Source organism: Taudactylus pleione, unplaced genomic scaffold, assembly GCF_031769625.1.
Source record: "Taudactylus pleione unplaced genomic scaffold, aTauple2 ptg000916l, whole genome shotgun sequence".
Classification (NCBI taxonomy): Eukaryota; Metazoa; Chordata; class Amphibia; order Anura; family Myobatrachidae; genus Taudactylus; species Taudactylus pleione.
This window is the reverse complement of record NW_028285317.1, coordinates 3,329,699-3,345,036: the sequence shown is the minus strand read 5'-3', so window position 1 is coordinate 3,345,036 and position 15,338 is coordinate 3,329,699. Positions and strand designations below refer to the sequence as shown.

The 15,338-nt window shown below is 44.9% G+C and overlaps 1 long non-coding RNA gene across 1 annotated transcript; it reads right to left on the bottom strand.

Moving 5' to 3' along the window:
* Positions 1-11,914: 11,914 nt before the first annotated feature.
* LOC148473437 (uncharacterized) lies at positions 11,915-14,796 on the bottom strand. Its single transcript, XR_015872961.1, has 3 exons — positions 14,598-14,796; positions 13,873-13,932; positions 11,915-12,059 (listed from the first exon to the last, which is right to left on the bottom strand). It is a non-coding gene; the product is annotated as an uncharacterized LOC148473437 (long non-coding RNA).
* Between the last annotated feature and the right edge of the window lie 542 nt (positions 14,797-15,338).

The following is a 15,338-nucleotide window of genomic DNA, read 5'->3' as shown; positions in this document are numbered from 1 at the left end:
ATCATTAAGCACACATACTAGAGCTGTTTCAGTGCTATGTCTTTTCCTGAATCCTGACTGGAATGGATCATAAATATCATGAGTAGACAGGCGGGTTTCCAGTTGCATTGCCACCACGTTCTCAATGAACTTTCCTAGAAAAGGAAGGTTTGATACTGGTCTATAGTTGGTCATGCAGTCGGGGTCTAAATAAAGGGGTTCCCCTTCTCCAGGGCACCCTGGGATGATAGCCCGAGTCTATCTTTGGCACCCCTGGCTGATGAGTGCTGGATTGGACTTGTAAAAAAATATTTATCTTTAAAGAATAGTATAAATTTATATTTTACTACTTTATTTTCTAATAAGTGCACTGATCTCGACTTCCGATTTGGGCCAGTTCCCACGATTTTTTTTTCAGAAACTGGCCCATGCACATGTGCAAACAGTTTGCATTATGTACGCTGTTAGCAGAAGCTATTGATGGATGTACAGGTTCATTTTACAATACAGATGTGCCCCAGGTACTCCCGTTGCATGCCTGCACTGTTGGACCTCCTATATGCTAGCCTTAGGAGCTTCTTAGGAGCGGAAGACATAAGACAGGGCAAGTATAGTTGAGGTTTGTGGAAAGGCAACAGTGAACAAAGGGTCATTCAGAACGCCACAGGTATGGCGGTATGTGCTAGCGGAGTTCTGATATCAGCCAATGTTCATCTTCCTGTGCAATATTCAACGATGAATAATCGAGACCAACCATGACTATATGATCTACACTGACTCCGGTACAAGAACGTCTTCTGTAAGCTCTAGGGTAGCAACTTGAATTCCTTTTCCAGGATGTTTAAATTATTTTATTCCACCATAGCAGTGCTAGGAATTATCATCTACTAGGTTGAAGAAGCAAACAATACGTTCTCCAACATTGTAGGACACTGCTACTGGCTTATGGGATGTAGTGAAGAGACGTCTCAATCCCGACAAGGAAATCCCAAAAAGGGATTTAACATAGGCGTTGAAATACCGACGCCTATGTTAATCCCGACGCCAGAACCCTGTGGGGACGACGGACCGATCGTCCTCAGCCGGGGTAAGTATACACTTAGTATACTTACCTGCGGTGTTGGGATTTCCAACCATCGGGCTGCAGCAGTCGGGATTTGAACCACTGGGCAAGAGTCCGGCGGTCATTCATACTGAATCCCTGGCTTATACCTATGTAGAGAACATAAATAATAGTTTTTGAAAAATGTATTTAATATTTGCTAGAGTTTACGTGTTATTGACTCTGATATGGGCATTATCACTTACAAATCTGGATGGCGACTGTATTGAGCAAATGGTTGATTTTATCAATCTTCTAACTGTTGTTGCTGTTGTTAATAATAACTATAGAATCCCGATGGTAACCGCCTTAGTTATGGAGGATATTATGGATAATAGTTACTGAGGATATTACAGAGATAATGGTCCATATTCAATTAGGCTGCGAAAAGTCGGCATCGGCGATAATATATCGCCGATGACGTCATTTTCGCATGTTTGAATTATCCCCATATTCAATTTCAAAGACTTTTCGCCGGTGTGAAAAGTCTTAGAAAAAAAAACGGGGATAAGTTTTCACCATGGTTTACATGGTGAAAAAAAGTGCAGAATTGGGGTTTAGGGGTGCAGGCTTAAAAAAAAATAGCCTGCACCCCTGGGAATAGCTCCTAAAAATGAACTGTGTAAAAAAAAAAAAAATAGGGACACCACAAAAAAAATATTTTAAATTTGGGGTTAAAAAAAATAAGTGGGGAACAAGTTTTTAAATAACTAAATTAATTCAGAGGGGCTTCCCAAGTATGCGCGTCAGGTGTTTTAAAGAATGCGGGTGGTAGCGGTGGGTGCATTTTTGAAGAATTTTCAAAATGCACTTTAGGGACTTAAAAATATGCTTGCACCCATTTTCATGTACCCCAAATTTGATGGGCATAGTTATTTTTTGCCCCAAAAAAACCTAAGTGCTATTCTTCATCACTTTTTCAAATTCGGGAAAAAACACCTGCCGCGGCTATTTAAAAATCTTAATTACCTTCTCCAGGGAAAAACGGGGGTACCCACAGTGATCCTCCATGTCAGGACATCATTAGGGGGTTCCTGGGATGAATTTCCACAAATTCCTTATTTTTCCCGTTATTAACCTTTCCGCCGGGTCCAGTTTTCGCTGCTTTCTAATTGAATGCAGGGGTAAAGCGAACATGCGCTCGATGCTTTATTCCCATGAAACCTCCGATGTGGAGCAAAAAATCCAGCACAGACTTTTCACTCCCAAATTGAATATGGCCCAATGAGTCCGTAATTTGAGGGTATTGTTAGTTCTACTAAATATGGTGGAACAACCGCATTGGGCATAGTTTTTTAGGCTCAGACGTTGGTTAATTTTTCATCATGATGGAGTACACCTTAATGCTTCGGGTTTAGGGTGTTTATTATGGACTTGTTGTTCTCCTTGGCTAGTTTCTTGCTTTTGTGGGTGGCGGGCCAGTTTTCCCTTGGAAGCTGGCTTTGGCGGGAGAACGCTGCATCTCAGTGGCTTTATAAAAAAACGTTGTGACGGCACATGTAACATTACACTTAAGGAGAAATGTTTCCATTTCTAAACAAACCTATATAAAGGGCCTCAATGTGCACCAACAGTCACAGTAGCCCAGGTTACTAATGCTAGAACCATATTCTTTAACGTCATTGAGACATGACATTACTGCCAAAAGGACTTTTTTCGTTCAAACCTATTTAATTACGAGAGACTTATTTATTTTAGTAGTGTAGTTATTAATAATTGAAGTATACTGATAGTATTTTGATATTAATATATACACCGGTTACATTATAGTAATAATACAAGCTATAAAAGGAGTGATCTAGAGTTGTACGCTGTTGTGATTGTCACACAGTTTGTGATGTTCCGAAAACTGAGCATGTGCAGGACCGGTACTGCGCATGTATAGAAGGAGTTCAGGGTCCTCGCATGCAGTGCGGCGTCTGCAGCTGTTTAGGGTGGTGGCAGCTATGTGCTTCGTTTCAAAAGATAGAGTTGCATCGCCTCTGTTTTGTGGTAGTGCCGAGGCCAGACTCTGCGTCTCTCAACGCAGAGTTCCTGGCCCCGGCACAGGAGTTCCGTCACGCATTATGAGTAAGCTTAGGCTTGCTCTGATGGGTGATGACTGTTGCCATTATGACCAATGGCCAAAATGGTGATCCAGTGCTGCGTCTTCCGATGCAGCACTCGGATCTGCGATGCTGGCAGAATCCTTGTACACCCAGCCAGTAACATTAACACCTGCAGAGGTTTATTAACTGTGATGTGTGCTGGCCGCCAGGGTGTGCTGATTTAAATCAACTTGATTAAAATCACGATTTAATTTATGATTTAAATCACATGATTTTAAACAAAATCATTGATTTAAATCATATGATTTAAGGAAAAAAAAATCAAGGTGTTTAATGTATTGTTAAAATTAAACCCCCCAAAAATATCCACATTCAAATACCCTTCTACAAACACTAGTCAAGTTCCAAGCAAAAACAAACCCGTTTAATGACCTCTTGTTTGACCACGATGTTGCAGCTGAAAAACTTGTTTTTTTTAAGGCATTCAATAAACCTAGGACCTCATTCAGACCCAGTCGCAACCGCTGAGCGCTCGCAACTGGGTCGATGTTAAGGCCCTGCGCACGCACAGCGGCCGCACTGCGTGTGCGCAAGCCCCGGAGCGGGAGATAATTTCTCTTGCTCCAGAGCTCACTACAAAGAGGTGGCTGTCGATGGTGATCGACAGCTCGACTCATTTTGTAGTCGGGGCGGGGGGGTGGCTACACAAACGGAGGTGTTCCCAAGCGAACGCCTGCCGTTTTGTGGGCGGCTGCAGTGACATCAGCAGTGATGTCAGTGGGGAGCTTCCTGCTCGATCAGATTAGGAAGCTCCCCAGGTCTTGACCATCGCGACCATCACCCTGGTCGGTCGCTAAGCTGTGGGTGGTAACCCACATCTTAGCTAGCGACTAGGAGGCCGCACTTAAAAAAAGAAGCGGCTGCCCTCATTCAGAGAGAGTGATCGCTTCTTGCGACCGCCTCTGAAAGAGGGCCCTAATGTGTAGGATTATTCAGATTTACAAATCAGACAAGGCAATTGCCAACTATTGTAACGTTTAACATAATTGCTGTGTCTTTCCTTTTGCAGTTTGTGTGATTCGTGTGTAGTTTGCTGTGGCATGCCATGATTCATGGAGACACTGTCAAGTCATTTAAATTAAATGTATTAAAGATACAGTATTTTAAAAGAACTTTCTATTATTGTTTTTAGTTGGTTTAGTATTTAGTTCCAATTTAAATAAAAAAACAATTTAAATAAATTTTTTAAAATCATGATTTTTTTCACACCCTGTTGGGCGCACACTAAATAATATAGCATGTGTGATCCTAACACCACCCGCATACTTAGTACAAATCCAATTAGAAAGTAATTGGTCTCGATGTAAAGGTGCTTATCCAATAAGCTGCAATTTCTAGAGCCTGGTCACTGGCTTTTGCAAACTAAATAATGGAATGTAGCCCCAACATATGTACTCGTACATACACTGACAACATTCATTCAAGGCATTGGTATTTGATCCCGGGCGTGGTACTAACCACTATGAAGTAATTGCAATTACAGATACCACAGAGCAATCGTTAAACAATGTAGGCCCCCACATGGTGGTTATCTGGGGTTGGTGCGGTTGGCGGGGACCTATATAATGAATGATCTGGCTGGCACCTCCTCTGTCACAGCGGCCAGGCCACGTGTCCTCTTTCCCCACCCTTGTTACGCCACTGCTAAGAGAGATATAGAGGCCACCACCTATATCAGCGTTGACAAGTTCCTTTTTTTTTAGGCTGGGCAGTGGGCTCCCAATTTTTTGGGTATCCCTCCACACCCCCGGAAGAGTGGCCGGATCTCCCACATCCTGCCTATTTACTAGTAAAGTGGAGACTGATACAGGCAAAGTAGCATAGAAGTGAAGCAAGGTGGCACAAGAGACACCTTGAAAGACATTAGAGAGACATCATAAAGCCAACTGTTGCAGAGAGAGTCAGAGGCTGGAACCTGTAGTTCGCCAGCATCAATCCCATTAGAGAGATCAAGCCGAGAAGCCTATTTATCAAAATAGAGTACCTGAATTCAGAGGGGAAGTTGTCCCAAAGATTCTATGATCTGCCCCCTCCCTCTCTGTATGCAGCAAGTGTTAGATTAGTTGTTGCACTAACAGCTATCACCAGTGGCGTAACAAGGTATTTGATGGCCCCATAGCAAAAGTTTGTAAGGGCCTCTATGTATCACCCAATGGTGTCAAATGTTTATAACACATGTAATGTTGACAAGGAAAATGGGACCCCCTAACCTCTGGGCCCAATAGCAGCTGCACCCCATTGCACCTATGGTAGGTAGGCTCATGTAGAGTGCATTTTAGGGACTAATACAGTATACGGTACAGGGAGCATTCCATAGACAAACAATGCAGACACATTAATTATACATTAGCCCTATCCCCTGTACATATAACACTATACACCAGCCCCCCTGTACATATACTGTACACCATCCCCCGTGCACACATATCACTATACACCAGCCTTCATCTGTACATATAACACTATACACCAGCCCCCCAGTACATATACTATACACCAGCCCCTGTGTACACATATCACTATACACCAGCCCTCATCTGTACATATAGCACTATACACCAGCCCCCTGTACACATAATACTATACACCAGCCCTCCTGTACATATACTATACATCAGCCCCCCTGTACATATAACACTATACACCAGCCCCCCTGTACATATACTATGCACCAGCCCCTGTGTACACATATCACTATACACCAGCCCTCCCCTGTACATATAACACTATACACCAGCCCCCTGTACATATACTATACACCAGCCCCCGTGTACACATATCACTATACACCAGCCCTCACCTGTACATATAACACTATACACAGCCCCCTGTACATATAACACTATACACCAGCCCCCTGTACATATACTATGCACCAGCCCCTGTGTACACATATCACTATACACCAGCCCTCCCCTGTACATATAACACTATACACAGCCCCCTGTACATATAACACTATACACAGCCCCCTGTACATATAACACTATACACAGCCCCCTGTACATATAACACTATACACAGCCCCCTGTACATATAACACTATACACAGCCCCCTGTACATATAACACTATACACAGCCCCCTGTACATATAACACTATACACAGCCCCCTGTACATATAACACTATACACAGCCCCCTGTACATATAACACTATACACCAGCCCTCCTGTACATATACTATGCACCAGCCCCCATGTACACATATCACTATACACCAGCCCTCCCCTGTACATATAACACTATACACAGCCCCTGTACATATAACACTATACTCCAGCCCAGGGGCTGGCTGGCAACTTACGGCCTGGGGGGCAGAAACAAGTAAGTGGTCCGATTTCTTCACCAGCGCATTGCAATGGAGAAAAGACACATGATAAAAGCCTCTGTAAGTAAGGTGTGCCTAATGTGGGTGTGCTTTAAATAATGTAGAGAGGTTTGCAGTGACAGCCAGATTAGGGAGCATCGCAGTGAATGCCATATAATGCAGAGAGGTTCGCAGGGACCATCAGATCAGGGAGTGTCACAGTGACTGCCATATAATGCAGAGAGGTTCGCAGGGACCATCAGATCAGGGAGTGTCGCAGTGACTGCCGTATAATGCAGAGAGGTTCGCAAGGACCATCAGATCAGGGAGTGTCGCAGTGACTGCCATATAATGCAGAGAGGTTCTCAGTGACCACCTGATCAGGGAGCGTCGCAGTGACTGCCATATAATGCAGAGAGGTTCGCAGTGACCATCAGATCAGGGAGTGTCGCAGTGACTGCCATATAATGCAGGGACGTTCTCAGTGACCACCTGATCAGGGAGCGTTGTAATGGCTGCCAGATAACGCAGTAATTACCAGATTATGCAGAAATCATCAGTGACCCACATATAACACAGGTATTATGAATATACAGTAGCCCTCACACACAATAATAATACCCCCCCCCCACATTCACACACATTATTACATCACCCCCAGCACCGACAGTATTAAAACACCCCATCCCCCCAAAGATAAAAATAACTACAGCCCCCCCATTGCATAGGTATTCCAACACCCCACCCTTCCCTCTCAAATATCATGTAAACATGTACACCTCCACTGGCACTTACCTGCCTGGAAGGCTGCTCTGTCTCTGGTCCCTGCGGAGCTCCAGGGTATAGGAAGAGACGACACAGACAGGATAGACTAGAGGAAGGGCGGAGACTCGTGGTGAGGGGGCAGGGTCTTCAGCAGGGACAGGAGGTGATTGATTAATATAGTCAGTCAGGGTAGGAGAGGGGGCGGGGCCTTAGCCGGGGCGAGGAAGGACCCCGAGGGAAGGGACAGAAGACACAGAGGTAGGTGCACATCCCCTGCAGCGGAGCGGCCTCGGAAGGAGTGCTGCTCAGTGTGCAGCCACAAGCTACATAGGGTGACAGACAGCCCGGTAACAGGCAGAGAATGCTGCCCAGCCGCTCTGATGCTGCTATAGTCGGAGCGACTGAGAGCACTTTCTGTCTGTCATCCGGCCATCAGTCATACCTGTGCACTATTGATACCGGCCCTCACTGAGGCAAAAGTCTACCGGCCTGAGGGGCATATGGCACCCTGCCCCCCGGCCAGCCCGCCACTGCTCCAGCCCCCATGTACACATATCACTATACACCAGCCCTCCCCTGTACATATAACACTATACACAGCCCCCTGTACATATAACACTATACACAGCCCCCTGTACATATAACACTATATACAGCCCCCTGTACATATAACACTATACACCAGCCCCTGTGTACACATATCACTATACACCAGCCCTCCCCTGTACATATAACACTATACACAGCCCCCTGTACATATAACACTATACACAGCCCCTGTACATATAACACTATAAACAGCCCCCTGTACATATAATACTATACACCAGCCCCCTGGGGGGTGTGGTCTGCACCTGGGTGTCACCTGACGAGGGGTAACACCAAGGTGCAGACTCCCCCTCACTGACAGAAGCCGGGTGCTGCACTGTAGCATTAAGTGCAGCACTCGGCTCCTGATACTGAGGGAACCGGCTGGCACCGCACACAAGGACCTCCTGCACTTCCTCCTTCCCCCCTAAGTAATACGCACGGGGGTTCGGCCCGTGAGGCCATGCCCCCTTCCCGCGTGGACATGCCCGTTCACACGTGACCATGCCCCTTTTTTTGACACAGCAGCTCCGCGCACACAGCATCCCTCACCACACCGGGTGACAACGCGGGGAGGGATGCCACTGTGTCCCCCCATACATATAACACTATAAACCAGCCACCCCTGTACAAATGCTGCCCCCTGTACTTATAACACTATACACAAGCCCCCCCCTGTGCAAATAGCACTATACACCTGTCACCAACCCCCCCCCCTTCCCAAGAATATCAAGACTTACCAGTCTTGGTTAGTTCACCTGACCTCAGCCCTCCATCTGCACCAGCGGCAGCCAGCTAGATAAGATCGGCCCGGATGGTGCACGCACTCATCATGCTACCGTATTCCTCCTATGCTTGTCCGGGCTGCAGTTCAATCTTCCATCGGGGAACCCTGGTTTGTCAGAGATACCAAAGTACAGATGGGGCTGGCACAGAGCTCCCCTGACTAGCAGCCATTTGACTGTATGGTGAAAGGAGTCTGTGGCAGCCAGCAGCCTGCCTGTGCGTGGAGTGCTGAAGATAGCTACTGGGTGCTCCTCCTCCCTCCATTGTAGTGGCTGGTGAGCATGGCAGATTCTGCTCTCAGGGCAACTCGCTCTATGCAGCGGCCTCCACCTTAGTTATGCCCTGGGTTTCCTAGTGCAAATCATAAAATTTACCACAGCATTTGATAAACCCATGGCCTTCAGAAGGGCTGTCTCAACAGCCACCTCATCAAAGCCAGTCAATAAAGATCCTGATGTAGAAAAGTGCCTTGCGAGAGAAGAGCCAACCTTAGGGGAAGCCACTGATGTGGTGCCACAACATGCATCTGAGAATGGCATCCCATGCCCTTGATGGCCAATATGAAATGACCAGGATGATGATTTTGTCCTCTAGTTTCAGCTTGCGGATTACCCAAGGCAGTAGGGACATTGGAGGAAAGAGATAAATTAATGGGAAGGCCCAGGGGACTGACAGTGCATCCAGTAAAAAAACGCACTCTGGTCTCAAATCCTGGAACAGTAGCGGGGCATCTTGGGATTCATATGTCGATGGAGAGGTGGACCCAATAGTCCATGAGCTGTTGTACATCTTGATGGTTGAGCAGTGGCTTAAATTCATTCCAGACGCCCGGAGGCAAGTTATAATTTGGTGCCCCCCGTCACAGCTGACACTGTAATGTAGCAGTTTGCATGCAGACAGGCTATAGATAGATGAAGGCAGCAGCTGATGGTCTGACATGGAGCTCTCCACTAGTGTATGGTGGCTTCTCAGGTGCCGGGAAGGGGTGCCATGTATTGGGTGGCTGTGACGGTACACTCCAGGTACATAGTTACAGCCCTAAGTGGGGTGAATACGTTGTGGACAATGGAGGAGGTGCCCCTTCAGAGCTGGAGCCCAGCGGCAGGTGCCTCCATTGTCTCCCATAGTTCTGCCCCTGTGGCTGAGATAGCCTGCCTTGCAATTTTTGACTGCCGGAATGTAGACCGCTGGGAGAGTTGGGAGAACCGTTTTGCCCATCAGATGATTCTTGCATGACTTGAAGGTTCCTTGTGCCTCCTGGATGATTTATGTAGGCGATGGCCCTGGCTTTGTCTAAGCGGATTGTGACCAGAAGGCCTTAGAGAAGATGTCTTGCTTGACACAACGTCCTGTAAATTTCCCGCAATTCCAAGATATTGAGCTGTATTCAATTAGCTGCAAAAACTGAAGTTTTTTTCGCCATTGGCGAAAACGACTGTTTTTTACCAAAAAAAAAAACTGTCGAAAACAGCAAACAGGTGAAAATGGAGAAAAAAAACTGGAGAAAAGTTTTCTCCATCCCAGACCTGGAGAAAAAAAAAGCTAAATCCCCTATTTTTGGCTAGAAATGTGGGGATTTCTTTCAGAACCCTTTGGACATCCTCCCTAATGATAAATTACAGAAAATTTTTATTTTCGTACTGTAAGTTGTGTACTTTGGCAAAAAACGAGCGCGCAATTTTTGGCCGAAAACTCTCTATAAATGAAGAATAGATTGTAGCACTATGGGAAAACAATGTAGCACAAAGGGAAACAATGTTATACTGTGGGAGAAAAACCCTGTGGACTAGAGTGTCCAAGAGGACCCCAAAGTGTACCATTTGCTGAGAAGGCGCTATGCTGGATTTGTGCTAATTGAGGAGCCACCTATGTGACTGAGGGATATGAATTGTCAGGTTGAGGTGCTCCTGCAGAGTATCCACTTACTGGGCTGCAATGCGTAGTATGTCTAGATAAGATATTATCCGAATCCCCTAAAGTTGCAGAGTGGCCGCCATTACTGACATTACTTTGGTGAACAACCAAAGAGCTGCCGACAACCCAAAAGGCAAGGCCCGAAATCAGTAATGGTACAAGAGGAACACAAGTCGGAAAAAGCTTTGAGTCCATCCCAAGTTTGGATATGTAAATAAGCAAAACCATAACAGAGTGTAAGATCACCCTGTGTCGGTTCGTCCCCTTACATCACGTGGAGGTGGCTGGGCCAGCAGCACCAGTAAGTACAGTGCTGGTTGGAGCATCCTTTGATTGCAGAAGGTTGTGGTCTCTTCATATTCCTGGGTTCACCCCTGGAGCAGCTGACTGTGGAGGAATCAGTTAGGCACAAGAGCTGAACTAGGTGGAGTCTCAGAGGGAAGGGGCAGAGCCTTAAGAGGGGGAGGAGAAGGGAGAAAAAGACAACAGTATATTGGTGGCTGTTGGCCCCAGGGTGGAAGCAGCCATCATGCAGAGACTGAGGGAAGGGGGCCAGTGACGGGCATTGTTGCTGTTGGTTACACTGCGGCTGCACCAGATATATCAGACTGACATATATGCAGTCTCAGCCAGACAGCAGCTGACAAGTGCAGGGGTGGTGGCCATGGCTTTTGCAAGCTGTGGTTGCCACCAGTGTGCAGTAAAATAATGACATCAGAGACATCCTTATTATTGTGCTGGCAGCCTCAGTGCCATCCCCTCAGGTGCTGGTGCCCTAGGCAGCTGCCTAAAGCTGCTTAATGGTAGTGCCGGCCCTGTACACAGTCCATATTAATGCTAATTCAGTCTGTGTAGTCACCAGGAACCAGTGCCGTATATGCCTCTGTGATGTTACTTGTTACTGGTAAATTAGCAACTACCGTCTCATGAATATACAGTGGTTAGCACTACTGGCAAACAGTGCTGGGGTCATGGGTTATATTTGGACATGAACTGTATGTGTGTGTGGTTTATATGTTCTCCCCATGTTTGTGTGGTTTCCTCCAGGTGCCTCGTCTTCCTCTCACAGTCCAAAAAGCTACTATGTATTAGTGTGTTTGTGGGGTGGGAAATGTAGACGGTACGATCCCCAGGGCTTAAGCACGTCTCGCTGTAAGGGAAAGGCAGCTTGCTAAAGGTGAAGACCTCAAGTTCTAATGGTCTTATCACCTCTCTCTGGTACTGCCCTATCATAAACCTTATGAGATCTAAGAATAATGTTATGTAACAAGAATACAAAAAAATAAGGTTACAATAAAATTCAATTGTGAAATGTAATGAATTGAAACCACTAAAATCACCAGTGATGTTTATTTAATGGGTAAGATGTTATATTATAAATAGCCGATGGTGTTAGTGGACAATGCAGCAAGGTGACGGCCTCGGCCCAAGCGGATCTTTTCGTCACGTTCTAAGGGCACATTCCAGATGGACGACAGAACGTGCGCTACAACGAGATGTAGTCTTCATCTAAAAGGAAATCAATTAAAGTTTCAGATCATCAATTCATAGGAAGATTTAAACGTTTATGTTTTACCAATACTGATAATACGCTAAAGATAACAGCAATGACAGGGAAAATGTAACCAGAATACAATTCCCCAAAGAATTCTAATGAAAAGTATGTAATGATAAAGTGTAAGTAACACCTGGCTCTATAAAACTGTCACTTAAACCCCATGGAGTGGCTGTGGATATGGTGTATTCATTTACATATTATATAGCTACACCTGTGTATACTGAATTCTTATTGATATACTAAGATCTGCTTTATATATATATATATATATATATATATATATATATATATATATATATATATATTTGCAATACACATGCTTATATAGTTACAGTTATGGAGAAATTAAGATCCGCAATATTGACCAGAATTACTCTTTTTATATAGTAGCCAAAAGGAAGGAGGGCCCTGCTAGTGAGATCTTACATCAAATTACATTACATTCAAAAGGGAAAAGATTAAAGTAGTGGCACAAGGGGGTGACATGAAGAGGGTAAGGATTTGGGGAGGAGGTGGGAATGGTAACTACTCTCATATCCTCAAGGGCAATATTAATTAGAAATAAAGGATCATATTTTACTACAAGGATAGTTTAATTATAAAACATTATAATGAATGACTAAATAAATATATTATATATTATTGGAATATATCGGTTTTTCCAGTTTTGTCTGTAGGTTTTCATGCTTATGGTCACATTTCTTAGTGTTATATATGTAGCTTATCTTATGGGACTGTCACTGCTGGACACAATAAATCTAAAACTGACAATTATTTTTATTTAATTTACAGCTATAATGACCTATAGGCCGGATCCATTACAGATCGCTATTACTAAAGCGCACGCAGATGGGTGATTGTTGTGTACTGCTCATCTGTATGCATCGCAGTGCACGTTCGCGTAGACACCACTGCGATCGCACTGAGATCACGGAGACCACGCAGAGTGAGTGACAGGCAGTGAGCATTTGGGGGTGGTGACGGGGGGGTGGTCAGAGAAACGGAGGCTTGTGTACTCACTGTGTGCAATGAGGTTAGCAATATCTAAGTAAAGTCAGGGCTGCTGTAATTCTGCGTGAGGGACCGATGGTACTCGATGTTACCGATGTTTATGGAGGTGTGCAGGGTATTACGGATGTGGGATAGTGGTAGTGGGAGGCAGTGGGGGTCTATGCTGGCAGTGTGATGGTATTATGATAGCGATCATTAGCATATTATCTCAGCAGACCTGCGTGCGATTACGGAGCTGCGATTTGCAATAGCGATCCTTAATGACTCAGGCCCTATGTCTCTGCCCGATCATTTCCAGTACAAGAAACTTATTTTTCCTTTCTCCAAATTGTGTATAAATGATGATACATGAGGAGTAATATGAGATGTAAATGTCAGTGTAATACGAATTACATTGGTATGACAAATAGATGTATAAATGGGATGTAGTATAAATCCCGGCAGGTGGGATGCCAGGGCTCAGAATGCCAGTGCCGGAATCCCCACACCAGTCAGAATCCCGGCACAGGCATCCCGGCAGTAAGTATTGGGGTAGGGGGAGGGTTAGTGGTTAGACACTAGGGGGAAGGTTAGGGTACAAGGAGGGAGGGGTAGGATGAGGATACTTACTGACAAGTGTCAGTATTCTAACCTGCCCGGATGCCGGTATCGGGATTCTGACCTCCGGGATCCCGAGTGCTGGCATCCCGTACCCAACCCGTATAAATGCTAGGTCATAAGGAAAGTGACAGTAGCCACACTGAGAGCACTTACCGTATTTCCAGATGTTTCCTTGGCATAGAGATCACGGGGGGCAATTTGTGCCGCAAACCCCTAAAAAGAGAAAACAGACACCATAGTACCTAAATGACTCCATGAGAACATTATACAACTTAATGAGGCTAATTCACTTCATTGGGACATTGTCCTCCTCATTTTATACTCATCAGTTATTCTATATTATTATACAGAAATATAAATATATTACAATGACATTTTAAATAAAATGTAATATGCTCTATGATAGTTACTGAGATACAAAGATTAGTATATACATGGGATCCATAACTAGATATTATGGCAGAGCTGTAACTAGACATTGTGGTGCCCTGTGTGAGAAGGGGCATCAGCACCCCCCATCCCCCTCACCATGTCATATTTTAATATTACTGATAGTTTGCAACACTGGAGGGGCCATGGCAACTGATACTGGGGCAGTCTGGTCCTGGGGCTCTTGGCTGTTAATATTGTTTGTCCCCATTTTGTGTGTTTAAATGCTGGAAGATATGTATATAGACCGAAGAACACAATTGAACAATATAGTATTCTCTGTAGTACACCATTTCCTAATAGTAGAGGCTGGCAGTAGTGTCCTTACATTAGATTACTGACATGAAATCTGCTGTGTAGATGAAAAATATCCCCATGGTCTAAAGTACTATAGTTAAAATGGTTTAAATGTCAGTATGAGGGCACTTATATAATTAGAACCTATTTACCTGCTGTGACTGTGCACTGGAGTCCTGTGTGTCAAAGTGACACTCACACTGGGCACTTCTATGTAGGATACTGGCACCGGACCTGTCACGCTGCTTGCCACTACTGCCATCCCCTGCCTGCCCATTCTAACTTCCAACAAACAGCTCCTCTTGGAAATGTGGGCGCTGAGGAGAGATGTTATGGATTCTCTCCCATCCCTGCTGACGGGTCTGGAGGTGGAGTAACCTGAGAGTGACAGGCAGGGCTGCTGCTGCTGCTGCTGTAACGTATCTGGGCACATAGCTACTAATACATAGCAACAGGCACCCAGTGGCAAATAGAGATTGCGTCGGACAGCTCGTTCCACCCTCAGGGCATGTTGTACTCTGTGTGGCGGCAGCGGCCACAATACCCTAGTTATGGCCCTGTATTATGGTATATGATTAACATTTAAATAGAAGTAGCTAAAAATATTTCATAATAATCTATTCTTATCTATAAATTACACTATTTTTCATTATGTAAAATTTTTATCCATAATTCCCATTGTTACATCTTGTTCATGCGATATCAGCACAAAGTACGTACGTACATCTCATAAGAACAATGTCCCTGGAACTGAGCCTGTTGTCCTTCCAGTCCGGTCCTATGGAAAAGAATACAGAAATCGTACAGTTACTATTGTGTCTGGTATATGAGTTGCATCAGTTAGGCAATGGATTATAGTATATAACTGTAAACCACTATTTGTTCCTATTGCT